We start from the raw sequence: 19,280 nt of genomic DNA on the forward strand, positions 1-19,280 counted from the left end.
TCTCGATATTTTTGTTAGGAAAACCACTTGCATGTTCATTAACAAACATTGCTCACAAGCATGCATAGAAGCTATATTCAAAAATTGGGGCATTTGGCCTGTATCAAGGGTGAGTCAGCATAGCCTCTTTAAAAATGTATAAAACATTCCCAAAAATCCAAAAATAAAAACTTCGACAATGCAGGGGACTGCTTGTGTAAGTTAGAGAAAATATCATACTTTTGGTGAAATAATAATATCCACTTTCAATTAAAGGTTGTTTTAGTGGAAATATGGGAAAGTATTATTTCTATTTTTAAATTTTACACTTTTGAATACCTGTTCAATATTTCTTTGAAAATTTAACAATCATTTAACTGATATAGAAAGCGATCTAGAGCCCCAAGTTACACCATAATAATACATATTTCAAGTATTTTTATGGAATCTTTAGAGGCATACCATAACCAAAAAGTAATATAAATGATTTTTTATAAGAATTATTTATCAAAACTTATGCTTTTCAATGAAAAACAATTTGGAAATAATTTTTATCGAATTAAATATATTGTATTTAACATGGTGTTAGAAAGTGCTAAGGTATAATTATTTTGAAGCGCCGAAGCTCGGTAATATTTGAATTTCGGGAATTTTGCGTTAAGTTGGCAATGCTAAGGACATTCGTTAATATAAAAAGAATTTCATAAAACGATGATTGAATTAAAGAAAAGAGATCTTATTAAAACGATAATTGATTAGTTAAAAGAAAGAGAATGTATAAACGATGATGATATTTAAAGAAAAAGGAGAATGTAATAAAACGTATGATTGATATTAAAGAAAGAGAATCTTATAAAAACGATTGATTGATATTAAAGAAAGAGAATTTCAAAACGATGATTGATATTAAGAAGAAAGAAATGTAATAAAACGATGATTGATTATTAAAAGAAAGAGAATCTTATAAAAACGATGATTGATATTAAAAGAAAGAGAATGTCATAAACGATGATTGTATTAAAAGAAAGGAATCTTATAAAACGATGATTGATAGTAAAGAAAGAGAATCTTATAAAACCGATGATTGATATTAAAAGAAAGTTGATTAAGTTTAATATTGACATCTGTCCATGTTCAATTAATTAAATTTAGATTAATTTCGGCGTGAATTTTGCTTAAATTGCATGCTAAGTGGACATTCGAAATATAAAAAGAATTTTCATAAACGGTGATTGATATTAAAAGAAGAGAATGTAATAAAACGATGATTGATATTAAAAGAAAGAGAATGATAAAACGATGATGATTGATATTAAAAGAAAAGAATTAATAAAAACTGAGTGATTGATATTTAAAAGAAAGAGAATGCAATATTAAAACGATGATTGATTTAAAAGAAAGAGAATGAAATAAAACGATGATTGATATTAAAAGAAAGAGAATCTTATAAGATTATATAGTTGATAGGTTAAAAAGGAAAGTTGAGAAGTTTAATCGACATTCGTCTCCATGTTCAATTTATAATTGATAATTCGGGTGAATTTCGCTTAATTGCAATGCTAAGTTGACATTCGTTGAATACCTAAAAAAGAATTTCAAAAACGATGATTGGATATTAAAGAAAAGAGAAGTGTAATAAAACGTATGGATTGATATTTAAAAGAAAGAGAATGTCATAAAAACGATGTATTTGATATTAAAAGAAAAAGAGAATCTTATAAAACGATGATTTGATATTAAAAGAAATTAAGAATGCCATAAGACGAATGATTGATATTAAAAGAAAGAGAATGCCATAAAAACGATGATTGATATTAAAAGAAAATAGAATGTTAATTTAAAACGTATGATTGATATTAAAGAACATAGAATTATATTAAAAACGCACATGATTTGTATTAAAAAGAAAGAGAATGTAAATAAATACGATGATTTGATTAATTAAAGAAAGAGAATGAAATAATAGACTCGTATGATTGATATTAAAAGAAAGGAATATATAAAACGATGATTGATATTTAAGAAAGAGAATGTCAAATTAAAAGATTGATTGATATATAAAAGGGAAAGTTGATAGTTTGAATATGACATCTGCTCCATGTTCAATTAATAATTTTTGATAAATTTCGGCCGTGAAGTTTGGCTTAATTGCAATGCTAAGTGACATTTCGTTTAATATAAAAAGAATTTATTATATTTGATATTAAAGAAAGAGAATGTCATAAACGATGATTGAATAATATAAAAAGAAATCTTATAAAACGATGATGATATTGAAAAGAAAGAGAATGTAATTAAAACGATATGATATAAAGGAGAAAGAGAATATGTAATAAAACGATGATTGGATATTAAAAGAAATAGAATGCTATAAAACGATGATTGATTATTAATAGTAAATTAGATTGCTATTAAAACGATGATTGATATTAAAAGAAAAGAAAATGTAATAAAACGATTGATTGATATTAAAAGAAAGGGAATGCCATAAAACGATGATTGATATTTAAAAAGAAAGAGAATGTAAATAAAACGATGATTGATATTAAAAGAAAGAGAATATATAAACGATGATTGATATTAAAAGAAAGAGAATGTATATAAAACGATGATTGATATTAAAAGAATATAGGAGATGTCATAAAACGATGATGATATTAAAAAGAAAAGAGAAGCCATTAAAAACGATGATTATTAAAAGAAAGAGAATGTGAATAAAACGAGATGATATAAAAGAAGAAGAATGTCATAAAACGATGATGATATTAAAAGAAAGAGAATGTTCATAAAACGTATGATTTGAATATTAAAGAAAGAGAATTTTCATAAAACGATGATTATATTAAAAGAATAGAGAATCTTATAAAACGAAGATTAATATTAAAGAAAGAAGAATGTATAACGATGATTAATATTAAAAAAAGGGAGAATGCATAAAACGAATGATTGATATTAAAAGAAATAGAATGCTATAAAACGATGATTTGATATTAAAAAAAATAGAATGCTATAAAACGATGATTGATATTAAAAGAAAGAGAAATATAAAACGATGATTGATATTAAAGAAAGGAATGTATAAAACGATGATTGTTATTAAAAAAGGAAAGAGAATGCCATAAACGATGAATTGATATTAAAAGAAAAGAGAATGTCATAAAAACGATTGATGATATTAAAAGAAAGAGAATGTCATAAACGATGATTGATATAAAAGAAAAGAGAATCATTATAAAACGATGATTGATTATTAAAAGGAGAAAGGAATTCTTATAAAACGATGATTGATTATTAAAAGAAAGTTGAATAAAGTTTAATATTGACATTTCTGGCTCCATGTCAATTAAAATTGATAATTTTCGGGTGAATTTTGCTAATTGCAAATTGCTAAGTGGGACATTCGTTAATGATAAAAAGAATTTCATAAAACGATGATTGATATTAAAAAGAAAGAGAATGTTAATAAACGATATTGATATTAAAAGAAAGAGAATGTGATAAAACGTTGATGTATTAAAAAAAAAGAGAATGCATAAAACGAGATTGATATTAAAAGAAAGAGAAGTTAATAAACGATGATTGATATTAAAAGAAAGAGAATGCCATAAACGTGATTTGATAAAAAGAAGAGAATGTCATAAAACGATGATGATATTAAAAGAAAATAGAATGTAATAAAACGATGATTGATTAATTTTAAAAAAAAAAGAAAAGAGGAATGCATTAAAACGATGATTTGATATTAAAAGAAGAGAATGCAATAAAACGATGATTGATATTAAAAGAAAGAGAATCGTATAAAAAACGATGTTGATATTAAAAAGAAATAGAATCTTATAAAACCGATGATTGATATTAAAAGGAAATAGAATCCTATAAAACGATGATTTGATATAAAGAAGAGAATGTAAAAACGGATTGATATATAAAGAAAGAGAATCTTATAAAACGATGCATTGATATTAAAAGAAGGAAATTATATAAAACGATATTGATATTAAAGAAAAGAGAATTGTCATAAAAACGATGATTGATATTAAAATAAACGAGAATAAATTTTATTGTTCACACTATTTCCATTTTGAATTAGATATGATGCAGTATCAAAATTCCCATAATACAAAAATTTTTGCTATTTTTCTGAAGAAGGATGTGATCGAAACTTGTTGAAAGATAATCCAGTTTTCGTAATTTTCGTGGGTGAATCCAAGTGCATATGTCGGACTAAGCTTTTTTAAATGATTCGACCGTCATTTTTAGCATTTGTGAGAAAATTATTTATCCATTCTTTAGAAAGCAAATTTTCAGTAATTTTCAGTATATTTTGCACCTTTATCTTTCAATATTTGAACATAACTCTGATCCAAAATTTGCTATTGCGACTCAAGAGGTGTAAATCATTCGCATTTCTCATTTGATCCAAAGTTGGGGAATTTGCTTTTTAAGATCATCGATTTATCCCAAAGCGATAAAATATAAAGGCTATCTTTTTTAAGATATTTAGAATGTCTTCTTCTTTTTTTGTAGGTTGAAATCTTTAAAATTAAGCCTTATTTACGATAATAATGTTGCCTAAATCTTCATTTTCTGGTTTGATAATTAAAGAAAACTCTTTTGAAATATCTTTGATAAAATTTGCATATGTTGAGCAATATTCTTGACGCGAAGTGTTAAAAAGTATTCGATTTAAATAAAGTGCATTTTGACAGGAATTTTTGTGTTTTAATGAGTTCAATTATCTGTTTTTGTGGATCTGGTATTGTTGTATGATTTCCAAATAATTTTTGAAGCTTGATTTGGGATACTTTGAATTCATTAAGCTATATTCGCATCGGTGGAATTTCTCGTTCATTAATTTGAGATATTATACTTTCTTTTTCTTGAGTTCGGATTTTATCATGGTAATTGTAGTTTTGTGTTCACTTTTACTTTTTGCTTTTGAATGGAATTTTAACCTCTGCTATGAACACTCCTTCGTTCTTACTGTTAGATTCTGAAAATATAATTTTTATCAAGTTTCATTCTAAAAAAACCAATAATTTCCACCGATCTAACATCGTTAAAATTTTGTATTTTCGATATTTGTTGAAATGAATTCTTGGTAATTGGAATTGAACAGATTAGTGCTCGAGCGCATTTATATAACTTATTTCCATCAAGATGTAGATTCGGATTGTTTAAGAAGAGTAATAAAACTTGCTGATTGTTAAATTCGCTTAATTTTAGGATTCTTTAAATCTTAGAGTTCAAAATATCAAAAAGCTTTTCCCTCTTTGAAATATAATCTTTGAATGTGGGGCAGCCTATAGTAATTCATTATTCGGGCGATTAGTTTTGAGACTCTCTAAAAAAATTTACGGGAATTGCCACTTTTCCATCATGCCTCTCACTGATATATTTGTTTACTTAAAAATTGATATAAAATTTTCTGAACGAAAACTATCAAAATTAAGTCATAAAAAAAATATAAAATAAGAATCTAAATTTATTGTAGAGTAAATATCTGCAAAGTTAAGAACATCCTTAATATATATACAAGGCTGTCATGCATTCAGTGCGTTATAACAAGATCGATTTTAAAGATGTAAGTCTCTCTATGTATTTTTATTAGAGCAATCTCATTCATTGGGGCAATGCAACAGAACATAGCGAATCTATACTTGTGTAATTAGGATATTAACTCGAATGATCTCTCTTTGGATTTGATTATTTATTTTACAATTTCAGTAAATGTCGTTAAAAACTATTCACAGTAATAGGGTTAGAGCTTCCCAAAATGATTGGAACAAGAATTACGTTTACAAAAGCATAAATTAAAAATGAAATTTCGATCGATAGTAATCCAACCAAAATTTTTGTTAGATAATCAGATATATAATCACATTCAATTACGTAAAATGCACGTGAAATATACAGTAAACTGTGGTCAATACAATTTTTGTATAGAGATTAAAATTGCGATGTATAAAATGCATGATGCAGTTTTGCAGAAGTGTTTTGACTTTTCTCACCGAATTATATTTGTTTGACCAAACAAATTACTTGGATTTCATGAGGTTTCATTCAAATGAAAATTGAAAATCTTATCACACTTGTTATTATTTGTATCATAATCATAATCATTACCAGGAATTACGAATTACACCTAGGTACATTTTATTATATTAACTTGTTGTTATAGAAATAAAATCTTATAATTTATCTGCAATTTGTATGATATATATCATTTTATCATAATTTGAGATTTGACACTTAAGTTGAAGAAGTGAAAATTTTAAATTTAATATCAGAAATCAAAAAAACCCTTACCTGCCAGGAATATCCAAATTTTTTTACCCAAAAATTTTTAGATTTTCTATATCTCCTCAAATAATTGATATTTCTTATTGCAATTTTGCACTTCAAAAGGATTGATCTTTTCCAAAGTCTGGATTAAATAATACAACAAGTTGGTTTTCCAAAAAAATATTCTAAATCAAATTATTTGATCTCATTTTTCTTTTTTTTGAATTTTTTTTTGGAATTTTCAAACTATGACTCAGAACAATAAAGAGTATCGCAAACTTTTATTTAATTAGCATATAATTATGATGAAGTTATATGTTTATTTAATAATTTTTTTTTCCACAAATATTCTACCAAAATAATATGAATTTTTATTAACAAATTGTATTATCAGTGTTCACCAAATATGAGGCTAAATCAGTAAAAACACGTCGATGAAAAAGAGGTATATAAACAGATTTTTTAGTCTATTTCATTTTCATATTACAGGTTTTCAACATGCAATGTTAAATTGTAGTAGACATATGAAGATCCTTGAACCTGTTTAGGTACTAAGTGCAGAAAAGTAAAGCTTTCAATTTATACCAATTTTGTAAGATTGAATCAAATATTACGGCAATTATAATGATATATAACTCGTTATGATATAGCACTGATATTCTACTTGTACTGGATTGTACTTCGTTGATATTTAATTAGATTTTTCTCGATAATTGGATGATTAATAACTCTAGATTTGTATTGCCGATTTTCCCCAAACGTACGTTATTCTACATATCATAATATGTATAGCCTGGCGAGCTGGAGTTTAAGGCCAAAATTTTGTGTTTAGAAGGAGTGGCCGTACCTTAAATATCATAAAATAACACCACAAAAATTATGGTTTTGTATATAAGAATTAAAGAATATATCCAGCCACATTAAGTCGTTGAATAGTGATTTATTAATAAACTTTTTACCAACAAAAAAATATTAACTGTTTTACAATAGAGAAAAATGTAAGAAAAATTGTAAGTACTCCTTAGGGATTAATCATTACCGAAGTTTTTGCAGTGTAAAATATTATGTCTTGAATGTTTATCCAGACCTTTACGGTGCGATGAAATCAAATGAAACAAAATCGATCTATTCTTCTAAATACGCACGATTTCCTTATGCTGTAATTCCATGCCTTCAACAACATACAAGGAAACAGCACCAAGATGATTAAAACTGTCGCAATTTGGAATAATTAATTTTCAGAATTTGACTTTCAGAAGCCGAGACAAAGAATCTGTAGCTCTTGTTAGTTTTGAGCTTTGTTCCTTATCGTATTGATATTAATTTTTTCTTCGCATTCAACTATAAAAAACTTTTCAAATGGAATTTTGGAGGATCAATAAGACGTTGGACATTCAGGACAACTATCCATAGACTATCTGTAAGGAAGCAAATTGATCGTACAAGATGATCATGCAGTAAATTATATTGTTGATAAATTTCGAAATTTTATCATTATCTTCATCTATATGGTCGATTTTATGATGTTAATGTCTTATATTCTTTGAACATTTTGAGAATTCCTTTTCAGATATTTCTGTGATTTTTCTAATATATTGTCATGGAAGAAATTTCTTTTCTTTTTCATACTGTCAATATATTTTTGAATTGAAACTTTAGAGTTTGTACTTCATTTTGCATTCTTTTCAATCTATGCTTGTCTTTTTTAAGATTTATACTATTCGAAATATTTTTAAAGCGTTTTTTGATATGGATAGGAATCTCCTTTTTAATAAAATTAGTCCTTGATTCTTCAACTTTGATTGTATTTGTGCAATTTTGGCGTCATAATCTTTCTCATATTTACTATATTTCATTTCAGTTCTTTTAGTTCTGGACTCGAGTTGACTTGAATCATCCTCTTCCATAAAATAATTGTGATTTTATATTCAATACTCAAATAGCTGATTATTAAGGAGTATAACTATTATTATATATCTCTTGATAATTAAAACAATTTTGCAAATTTTTCATATTCTTCAATATATTCAATTTTATTCAAAAGTTGAATAACCAAAATATCAATTTAGATATAATTTTTTTATTAATTCTTCTAAATGATATAAAATGTTGCGGATATTTCCCAGTAGTATATGAGTACGGGTTGTGTGGACTTTTTTTTAAACGTAAGAATTTCATACAATATTTGAACGATTTTGTATCATTTTTTAACATATGAAGTAAAAAATGATATGATCTTCGGTTTTATTCTACGTTTTTGAATAAATCAAGATTTAAAAAATATCAAAATTGTTAAGACATTTACACTCAGTGCCCAAACATAATTAAACATTAATTTTTGAAAGAAGCTATATATAGATGAGTCAGATATTCCGCGATAATTAAAACATTGTTTAAATCCTGAATGAAAAAAAAAAAAAAGGTAGTTGAAAAAAAAAAAAAAAAAAAAGGTAGTGGGGCCATCCAGGCACTTCGTGCCTCTAGCCCTGAAGATGATTGTATTAAATGAAGTTTTTATTCGGAAAATTGTAGTCTTCTTGGTTGTGAATTCGGAGGACTCTTCTTCTTTCCTCAAATTGCTTCTGGAAGAAAGCCCTTCTTCTGTTCCGAAAACATTATATAAATGTATTCGCTTTTCACACAAAAAAATTATATATGTTATATATGCTATGTTCAAACTTTCTGTCACTTTTCGGGTAAAAACATTTTTATTATTAAATATAAAATGAATTTAACAAACCTTCCGTTACCGTTCTGAATAAGAGTAAATGTAAAGATATTATATGAGAAGAATTAAGAAACTACCGAAATGTCTACATTTGTTAGATTTGTTCGTTTGGGGGAAAGGTTTTTTCTATATATCCCATTTGTGCCATATATATCCCAGACTCAAAGATTATATGCAATTGACTTCGACAGACTATATGGACCGTCTCAAACATATCCAAGACAAAACAATATATTGAAAAGTTTAAAAGAAAAGATACCTATAGGTAAGGATGGAACGTATACATTAGATAAACAAAAAATATGGAGAGAGGTTTTTGAAAAAAGCAGAATTATAGACTGGGATAGTATATCTGCCTAGACTTATTATATTAGTGGTTTGCTATTAAGAGTTCATTGACATTGAAACACTTATGTCAAAGTTTATATCTTAACTTTACAAATGTTTTCAAAGAGGACATAGAAAAAATATATTGAGGGTATAGAGTTTGTGAGATGTCATTGGACAGAGTTGTATGAAAAATATAAAGACAAGGAGAAATGTTTTCTTTGATAGTGGACACCGTTCTATAACAATGGATTTTTCAATCCCAAGTAGACTGGACTTTGAGAGACTCTTAGAACTTTAGCGTTTTTACATAAACCATCCATGCTTTTACTTTACATCCGATAAAAGTGTTTGGAAACCGTTATGAGATGGTTAGAGGAACATTACATGGACTATGAGTTTATATATGACAAGATAAATATGAGAGAGGTCCTATAAACTGAGAAAGTGTCACAATAAGAAATTTATTAGTAAGTAAATGTGGGTTTGAAATAGGACTACTTTTTAGGTTTTTCCCATTGTGTCATTTATTTATTTGACGTGGCAGAAAAAGTACAAGAATATGAAGATGAACCAATGCCTGCAAATGTTCAGTATATGTACTCGTTAAGAGATATTTTTATCTTAATATTAAATGGCGCACAGAACTAGCGAATGCACAGCAACCTGGACAACCAAACCCAGAGAATATTGCCAAAATATATAATTACAAACTGCCAATGGCAAACTATGTCAAGTGCAAAAGATGTACAAATTGCAAACTGCCATGTCAAAATGACGCTGCGTTAGGTTTTGCCACCATGGTTATGCAAATATGAGATGGAAAGAGTTTTATACAACCCTGAAGTGGGATATAAAACTTTTATGCAGATGACGCGAACACAGGAGTGACCCAGAAAGTTTTTTCTACCAGAGGAGAAACCAGAATGTATGACTCCAGTTAAAGAATTGCTATGGAACTCAACAGGAAAACGCAAAAGACTAGCGGACATTAGATTTTTACATATAGTAAAAATGGGTTTCTTCAGTAAGATATGAAACTTCTTTCTAAATGTTGGAAAAGAGGTATATGGAATGGAATTAAAAAACCGTTTAGGAAGTAGGAATTTTGGAAAGCGGAGTCAAAAATTATTGGTAAAAGAGTAGGTCAGTTGTTGGTATTATAACCTTTAAAGACCCTGAACCAGAAGGAACAAAAGCTCCTGTTTACAACAGCCATTGAAACCTGCACCACCAGTCTAGTTGGCACAAATCCAACACCTCAACCGTATTTAAAAAATTATATTTTTACCGTTCGATAGTAGTTGTATATGAAACTAAGTTCTAAGTAAAAGCATGTGGTATAATGGATTATTCTTTTTCTTCAATCATTCTTGTAGTAAACCATACTTGAAAGTTCTGAAATACTTCCATAGGGTGCGTCGTATTAACTTTGTAGGTTTTTCGTAAAAGTCCATTTGCCAAGCATAAGAAGAGTTATTTAGCGCCAGAAAATGAAGCCAGAAACAATAATAGCAGCTGGGTCGAAAACATCTTAAATTTAATATTGGTTCATCTCTTGGCATATCGCTGTAAATATTTGCTAGGGAAGTTCGACTTTCTGATTTAACATTTTTGCAAATAATTACCATGACATTGCATTGAATTCTGTATATATTTGTTCGTCTTTCTTTTGGATTGTCTTCGTAGATTTGAAATGAACTTGTGGTATTTTGTTTGTCATATTACAATTCTCACATAAAGTGTGCTTCTCGGGTATTTCATCATCAGCATATTTTGCATAACATGAATTTATTTTATCTTCTATATTTTTTTAACGCAGGTCTGTAGAGAAAGAATGAAGGTCAACTATAGGCTCAATTTCTTCCCAGCATTTTTCGTTTCCCTTCAGATATATAATCTATATAAACCTTACAATAAATGTAAAAACTTTTATCTTCTACAGACACAAACTTCATTCTACGAAAAAGCCAATAGCTTTTGTTACATGATGGGTCTCTTAGCCATCTAATGTGGTAGTCAAAACTAGCCTTCATGCTTTACGGTTCTCTGTCTCAAACTTTTGACCTGACATTAGTAAAAAGTTCATCTAATGCGTTTAGGTTGTAGCAACTCTTGAATTTTCTTTTTCTATTGGAAGCATATTTATCTAGAATAAAAATGTCGAAAGGATCATTGCTTCCATGAGAGAATACAACACAACCGACATACTCATTATGCAAGCTCTAAATAAGGAACACAAACAAACTTTTCAAAAACTATTTCTAAGATATCTGAGTCATTGGAAAGAAGGAAACTTAAAAACTGACATTAAACCCATGACAGATGAGTTTCTATTTCAAGACAATAAGAACCATTACTGTTCTGTATAAAATCCAACAAAAGGAACTTTTAAAACGAGAAACCTATAAATGAACTTCTTTTGAAAGCAGATGTTGACAACAAAGCTGACAAAGAATAGTAGACGATGCAATAGCAAAAGAGAAGAAAGAGCTAACAATGCTATGCAACAAAAGAACATACTTCATCCTGAACTAGGCAGACAAACATATTGTTGACAATAAAATGTCAAAGTGAAATGACAAGACTTGAAAACGAATATTTCTAAAAAGACTCATTACACATTTATATCTGAAAATAACAGGACTTAAACGTTTAGCCTTGAAAATAAGGTAGATAAGGGACTTATGGCTAGTGTGTTTAAGAAGAAAGCAGATAAGGAATATATGGATGAAAAAGATAACGAAAATGAAAGAAAGGTTTGATGGTACCTGAATGGAATGGACATCGAAGATTTTAAAAACATAAAGCCGATACAGGATGGGGTTTCAGGATGTTTAGACCTTAAAGCAGATAAACTTATGTTAACGATGGTTAGAGAAGAAAGCAGATAAGAACCATACAATACAAGTTTTACAACTGTTGCTATAGAAAGTTATTGAAGGAAACGGTTAGACCGTTAAACTGTAGTGGGGATGTATTATATTGTAAACTCCTAACTTTTCCACAAGGTTTAACATCGATGACGACATACACGACGATGAGAAAAACATTAGATGTAAGATGTTTATGTTATGAAGGATTGAACATAATAGTTAAATTTCACTGCTCAAGATTTTAATGCGAAGAAAGAGACAAAACAGAGCTTCAAACATTGAAGACAGAAATACTTCAAACATTATATTCCTATAGCTCTATTTATACGTCAATGAACTCTACCAGACCAGAAACAGTTCTGGGTTTTTGGAACTTGGACTCAAAATAGTCGACAGGTTTTGTATTGGAACTCTCAAGGAAACAGGTGGAGTAAAAACGATTTTCAGCGTGAAAATTTAACCTGCACACAGTCACTACATAGATTTAAGTACATTCTTCAAGGCGTTGGCATAAGCATTAAATTTTTGGGATTGGTCAGCAATGAAAAAGGGTAAGGATATGATGTTTAAAGACGACGTTCAGTTTGCCTATAAATTGTTTCTGGGTAACACTCAGGGAGATGGAACCATACACATCGCGTTTCATTGATATTACGCAAAACAACGGGACAAAGTAAAGACTACATGCCACCTTACATGACAGTTACAGCATGGTTATAGAAATGCTTAGTTTTCGTCATTTTCAACTTTCTTTAGATATGTCAGGAGTTGTCTATATTTGTTAGGAACTTGTCTTTGAAAGTTTATACCACCTTGAACTTTTGACAAGTTTTGAAACGAGGTTCTTGAACAATAGTTAGTTTATCTTCTGCTTGCAGTGTGTACATTTTGCCATGTTTGCCCTAAAATTTCCATAAATATTCTCTGTATACTTTCTTCTATTTTACGAACACAATGTGAGTACTGTCGGGTTCCCATTGTTGTCATTGTCAATAGTATTTTCATATGAGGGTCGCGTTTAGGTATTTCTTATTTTTACTTTGTCACCTTCTGAAAGTTTGAAGCGGCATTTCTTTCTTGTGTTGTCTCTGTGAACTAAATTATTAAATATATAGTCCTTCTCTAAGTCAGGGTTGTTTTTCATTTCTTCGGGGGAGTGTTTCCCAAAACCTTTTTGTTTACGGCTATTGGTAAATATTTTAAAACTTGTCTCATCTTGCCATGGAGTACAGTGTCACACTATATTGTCGTCATATGACATTTCATTTGCGTTCCACCACCTTGTGGATTGAGCGTATTAAGTCTACTTATCACATTTTTTGCATCAAACAACCAGTGCAACTATGGCGCACACCAAGAGCAGAATGGTTTTGGTCGACAATGAAAAAAAATATTGGTTTACATTTTTTGGAAACGCAAGAATAGTTTTTTACATTCATCTGATTTGAAAGAACTTTCACAGTCAGATGTCAGTTTTGTTGAGGTATTTGTCAACGAATATTGTCAAAGCTTGCTAAGATATCTAAATATTTTTGGACTTGTAATGGTATGCTTCACATTATCTTGTGTTTTGACACCGTACAAATATTAGCTATGTTATGGCTTGTACCATCCTTTCCTGCGAGATATGAATACTCGGTATGTTCTTCCAAGGCAATATCCATTAAACCAACCGCATTTTGGTGCTCTGAACTAATAGATATTGTTTTATTCATGAGTGCTTTTTTCTTGGTTGCCTTAGAAACACAATAGGGGGTCCTTGTTTGGATTCTCATTTTTTAACCCATAAGAAATGGCGTTTATTTTGGCGCATTAGCAGACGAGTTTGCATCCAGATATTTGCCCCAGTGGGAACAAATAGCCAGAGGTGTATTTGGAGTGGAAGAAGATTTTGAGTAACATTAGGTAACTACTTAAAGAGAAAGGCACTAAACTATTATAAAACAAACTGTACAGAAAGGTTGGATGTAGCCGATAAGATGCAGCAATCTTATTTCCAATATTCTCTGATAACAACGAGGAAACAAGATTCTAAAAGTCGCATAGGATTTGGACAATGTAGGAAAGGACTAAAGCAGGAAACTATTATAACACAAATGCCCCACTACTAGTAACCAAGCAGGAGCACTTATATGCGACCAAGGTTGAAAGATTCTTTAACATGAGGATATTAACCATGCACAACAGTGGGTAAACAATAACAACCGCAACCACCTCAAAACTTGTGGGAATGTAAAGTTTTTATTTACTGAGATTGAAATGAACAATACAGCATTGATGACAAATGGGTTTAAAGATGGATTTGTCGACTAACCCAGCAGTACACAAACGTGTTTGTCAAGTCTTCCTCTATACCTCAGGAAGTTTAGACCGACTTAAAAAAACCTAAACAACCCAGTTGAAATTCAACAATACCAAACTAAAATTTTTTTATGGATGAAATGACCGAAGAAGGTTTGAAACGGTAGATTGCACCACACAACAAAAAAGTTTCAGAACCATTGTCAAAACCTGTTTCAAAGAACTTACAGATGAAGAGAAAAATTTCAATAATAGAAAGTGCCAGGTCTGGAAATACAAACCCTCTAACTATAAAGTCACCTTTTCATAGAATTAGAACGGTTAGTATCTCAAAAAAAAGAAACAGACTCTCACAAATAAAATATTCGAAGTCTTGAAGAGCTTTCGAGGACAAACAGATGGAAAAGTTTACTTTCACTGACCAACAGTTCATTATAGAACATTCTCATTGACTTAGAGTCGAAAGTATTCTTAAACTTGTACAAACAAACACAAAGTGAAAGGAAAACAAAACAATGCAACTTGATTATTTATGAAGATTGTGACGACACAAACTGTTCCTGCAGTAGGAGTAAAGTCAGGAGGACCGAAAAGTGACGAAAAAAAACCATAGAAGAAAAGAGAAACCAAAAACTGAAGATTGAAACCAAAACCAAAGTTTAGTTTCCAAATAAACCAAGTCAACCTTCATTAGCTGGTATGGGTTGGCTCAAAAAAGACTATGCAGCAGGCGGTTATTGTAAAGTAAAGAAAAGAAATATTTTTTATTTTTATAAAAATGCCCCCATATAGAATGGATAGAAAAATCTGCTAGAATAAAAGCAGAGTTGCCAAAAGATATGGTTGGAAGAGTTTCCGAAAGAAGTTTAAATATAAGAAGGAAGACCCATGAAAAGTCTATTGACAAAAACTGGCTGGTTCGCCTACGAAATGTGTATTTGGAAACAGCACGTGCAAATTATTCCAAACAGACTAGAGAGGTTAAGAAGAAGAAACGTCTTAATGGACATGCCTTCGATGTTATTGAACCTCAGTTTGAAGGACACGACGGCTTTTTGCCAGATTCTACTTGGAAAACAGACGAACCAATTGCATCCTTTGAGGAAGGAAAAAAGAGGTTAGTTGCAGAGGATGGTCATGCTCACATGGAAAGAAACAAGAGCTATTGACATATGAAAGATACGCTCGAGAGATGATATATAAGTAAGAGTAACGTCCTCACTGAAGTAGATATAGTATCAGTTGAGACGAAGGCCTCTTTTACATAGTAAACTTTGACGAAGAGGATACGAACAAAGAAGGCCTTCATCGGGTGTACTTGCTGCCAACAAGACGAAATAAAAAAGGATACCTATCTCAGATTGACATAACAGATTTTGGGATATTGGTCCACATTACTTTGCAAATGGGCAATATGAACAAACAGCTGCAAAACTCTTGACGCTTCAAGCACTACAAAAGAGAGGACGGCGCACACACCTCGAGTTGACTCTCGGACTACACACATTTTGAATGCAATGATTTGAAGGAATTGCAAGTGTCAAGTTCGAAATAAGGGTACCACCTAACCCTCAAGCAGTCAACAACATGCTGGATACTTTCCGTTCATAAATAAGTCTGACATTGACTTTGACAAGGTATATGGAATTACAATTCAATTAAAACAATTGTCATATGAACTTGCATTTCTTACATGTCTCAGGAAACTCTTGGATCTTGTTTACAGAAGAGAAGATGAAGTATCTTGAGTCATGTTGTGAAGACAATTACATTCTCAGAGGTCAATTGGCAAAAATGCACGCCGTTGGCAAAATGTCAATATCCGAGTCAACATACTACAGCTAAAGGTTCTTCACATGTGACGACTTAATGTTGTGGTCAATTACCATGGCTTGAATGATGCATTGTCCACAACACACTTCATGTTGAACGAAAGTACTTACAAACCCATTTTCGAAGAGGCAGTTGCAACAATTGGTTCAGAGCTGTAAACAGTTCTTTTCGAGAAAGGTTTGTTGGAACCAATTTCCAGATGACAAGCTGACAGAAACTTTGCAAAAGACGAAACAAACTGTTTCACTGTTGCAAGACCAAATAGTTGTTCCAGACAAAGTTCTAAGTACCAAAAGAAGTACACAATTCCAAAAGGAGTTGATTGTTCGGATACCAACCTGAACCAGAAGAACTTCCAATGAGGTTAGCAAGAAGAACTTCAAAAAGATTGCTATAAACCAAACTTCCATTGAGACATCCAATTGACGTTCAAAATTCGTATTGGAAGAGCTTCTGAGTTAGGCTGCAGAAGGTTTTATTATGAAAAAAGGTTGCTTCGACGATGTTTATGAATTACGATAAACAGGAGAAGTTCTCAGAAGATAAGAGACTCACTTGAATTTCACAAACTGGACCAATTGTTTGCGACCAAGTTCGACTCAAAGACGAAAAAATATACTTTGTCGACCTTAACGCTGCAATACGATGAGGTTTTGTCCAATATTATTCCGACTGGAATTCCAAACGAAGATTGGTGAGTTTCCCGGGAAGGAACTATACAGTTTTGGATAAAGTCATAACAACAACTGTATGATATTAGGAAAGCTTCAAACCGCAACTTGCATGACGCTCAATTGGCTTATGAATTCGGAAGAATTCTAATATAATAGATACTTCGTGCCATTCTATGACAACACTCAATGAGCTATGACACGTGACGTAAACATGTTATAGAGAAAAGGTCGGACAACTTTTGTTAAAGGTCTTCTCTTTGTTTTGGAAAGTTACGAATTTCACTCAAAGGCAAATGGCTTAGTAACCACTACCTTAAAAACACTATTTGTCGAACATTGTTACTTACCCTTCAGTTCGCAAGGCATTAGTACCATTGACACACCTACAACAAATTCTTCTCCGAAAGTTCAAATCGAAAGTGAAGTTTACACTCATGAGACATTGACGCACCTCATGACGAACTATAGAAGGGTTACAACAAACCATTGAAATGAGCCATATGGTCGGTTGAGAAGATGGGTCAATTCAAATTGGACAAAGATTTGTCACCGGAGTTATAAATAGTCTCCTCTCAAGCGTAATATTGGGGTCATAGCGCTGGAAGAGCTCAAGAAATAAAGAAAACTGATATAGCAGTGAAATAAAAATTTTTATTCCGAATTTGATATCAAAATGTGGGGAATTCTTGGGAACGGGAAAGGCTTATTTAACTGAGGAACAGGTAAAGGTGGTGGAGGTGGAGGTGGGTGGCAAGCCAGTCCAAATTTTTATTATTCTTCCTAGCTATTTCCGTTTAATTTCATGGTCGCCCTCCGGAGTCTTTAATCGGAAAGGTCGAGTTACACCATTTCTTGGTCTCAAAACTTCATATATAACCTGTTTGTCTTATTTTTCGTCGACTATGGCACGAGACACGAACATTTGACAAACGGACAAAAAGTGTCATTCGGATGGTCACGCAGCCAATCGCCATTCGAGACTTCGAAGAAGCCTTACGATTTCCAAGGAGGGAGTGTCTGGTCAAGGCAGAGGTCATGAAACTCTACGAGCAGTACATGCCTTTTTTTTCCCAAAATGCCTGGGAGGACACAATCGTCCTTGGATTTGGCAATTCTACCAATCCTCTGGACGAACCTCCTACGCAACTTGGGGATAACGAAAAGAGCCCAATTCAAAGGTCGGGAACTAATTTTGCAAATTACCCTTAATTTAAACATACTTATCCCAAATAAACACCTAAATTTACTTGGGGTTCCCCCTAAAATAAAATTTTTTTTACTCTTAGAACCACTCTGAGGTTCTCCTTTACGGTTGTGAGCTTGTCCACCGTCAATGTGTTGACCCTTTCGTCTTCTTTGTCTGGATTTGGAACCCATTGAATTGCGACAAGCTGCCCATGGAAATTAACGCGATTCCGAAGGTAAGGTATTCAAGTGTCCCATTTGTTGAGGACTGGGGTAAGGAACCTTGCCGGTCTCCCTGTTCGGATTTTGTATGGGTAGGGTTGGGACATTTCGTAAGCGTCTCGGCAACATAGGAGTTGCGAAACTCCTTTTTCTTCGTGTTCTCTCTCTTCCTCTTGCTTTCTCTCTCTCTCTTCTTCCTTCTTCTTTGATAATACCTTCGGCAATTCTGTTTCACGAAGTACGGTGTTGCATGTTCTTGTCCTTTCCGTAGTACCTTCCAGATGTGCGTCATCTCTTTCGAAGAAACGGTAGATGAGTCGGCAAGGTCTCGGTTTTTCTCTCTCGTAATTTGCGCTACAGGTATTCCGTGAAATCGTTCAGGCAAATTTCTCATTGAAGCTTGGGTTCATTGAGGACATCGCTTTGAGATTTGGTCATCTCTGTCAATAGGACTACTTTGGAGAGGTCTTAATGGTGTTTGTCAGATGAGCTTAATTGGGCAATTTGATTTTGAACTGGGCGCTTGCTGGCAACCTTGAAAGGACGATCTGCTATTGTGTTCGGCTTCGGTGCTTTGTCGGACATTCGAAAATGATATTGGTTTTTGAAATGGCGGTTTTACTTCAAAAAGCTTGTTATGGACAAGTTATTGTCATACAACAAGATTTAAAAATTAATATCTTGTTCTTCTTCTGACGTTTGTTGTCTCTTCCGATTAAATTTTCGAACATGAGAACCAAAAAACGTTTTTTGAGATTGCGCAAGAGGTTTCAGGGCCAAACGTTCATTATTCCGGATATGTTGGCAGCAGTTTGAAACATCTGAGCTGAACTTTTCGCGACAGAAATTGGGACAATGTCAACAAATTCA

The 19,280-nt window shown here is 31.5% G+C and overlaps 1 annotated feature.

Moving 5' to 3' along the window:
- Positions 1-11,928: 11,928 nt before the first annotated feature.
- Positions 11,929-17,521: a mobile genetic element.
- The last annotated feature ends 1,759 nt before the right edge of the window (positions 17,522-19,280 follow it).

The sequence above is a fragment of the Trichomonas vaginalis genome, chromosome II (genome assembly GCF_026262505.1).
Source record: "Trichomonas vaginalis G3 chromosome II, whole genome shotgun sequence".
In the NCBI taxonomy this organism is placed as follows: domain Eukaryota; phylum Parabasalia; order Trichomonadida; family Trichomonadidae; genus Trichomonas; species Trichomonas vaginalis.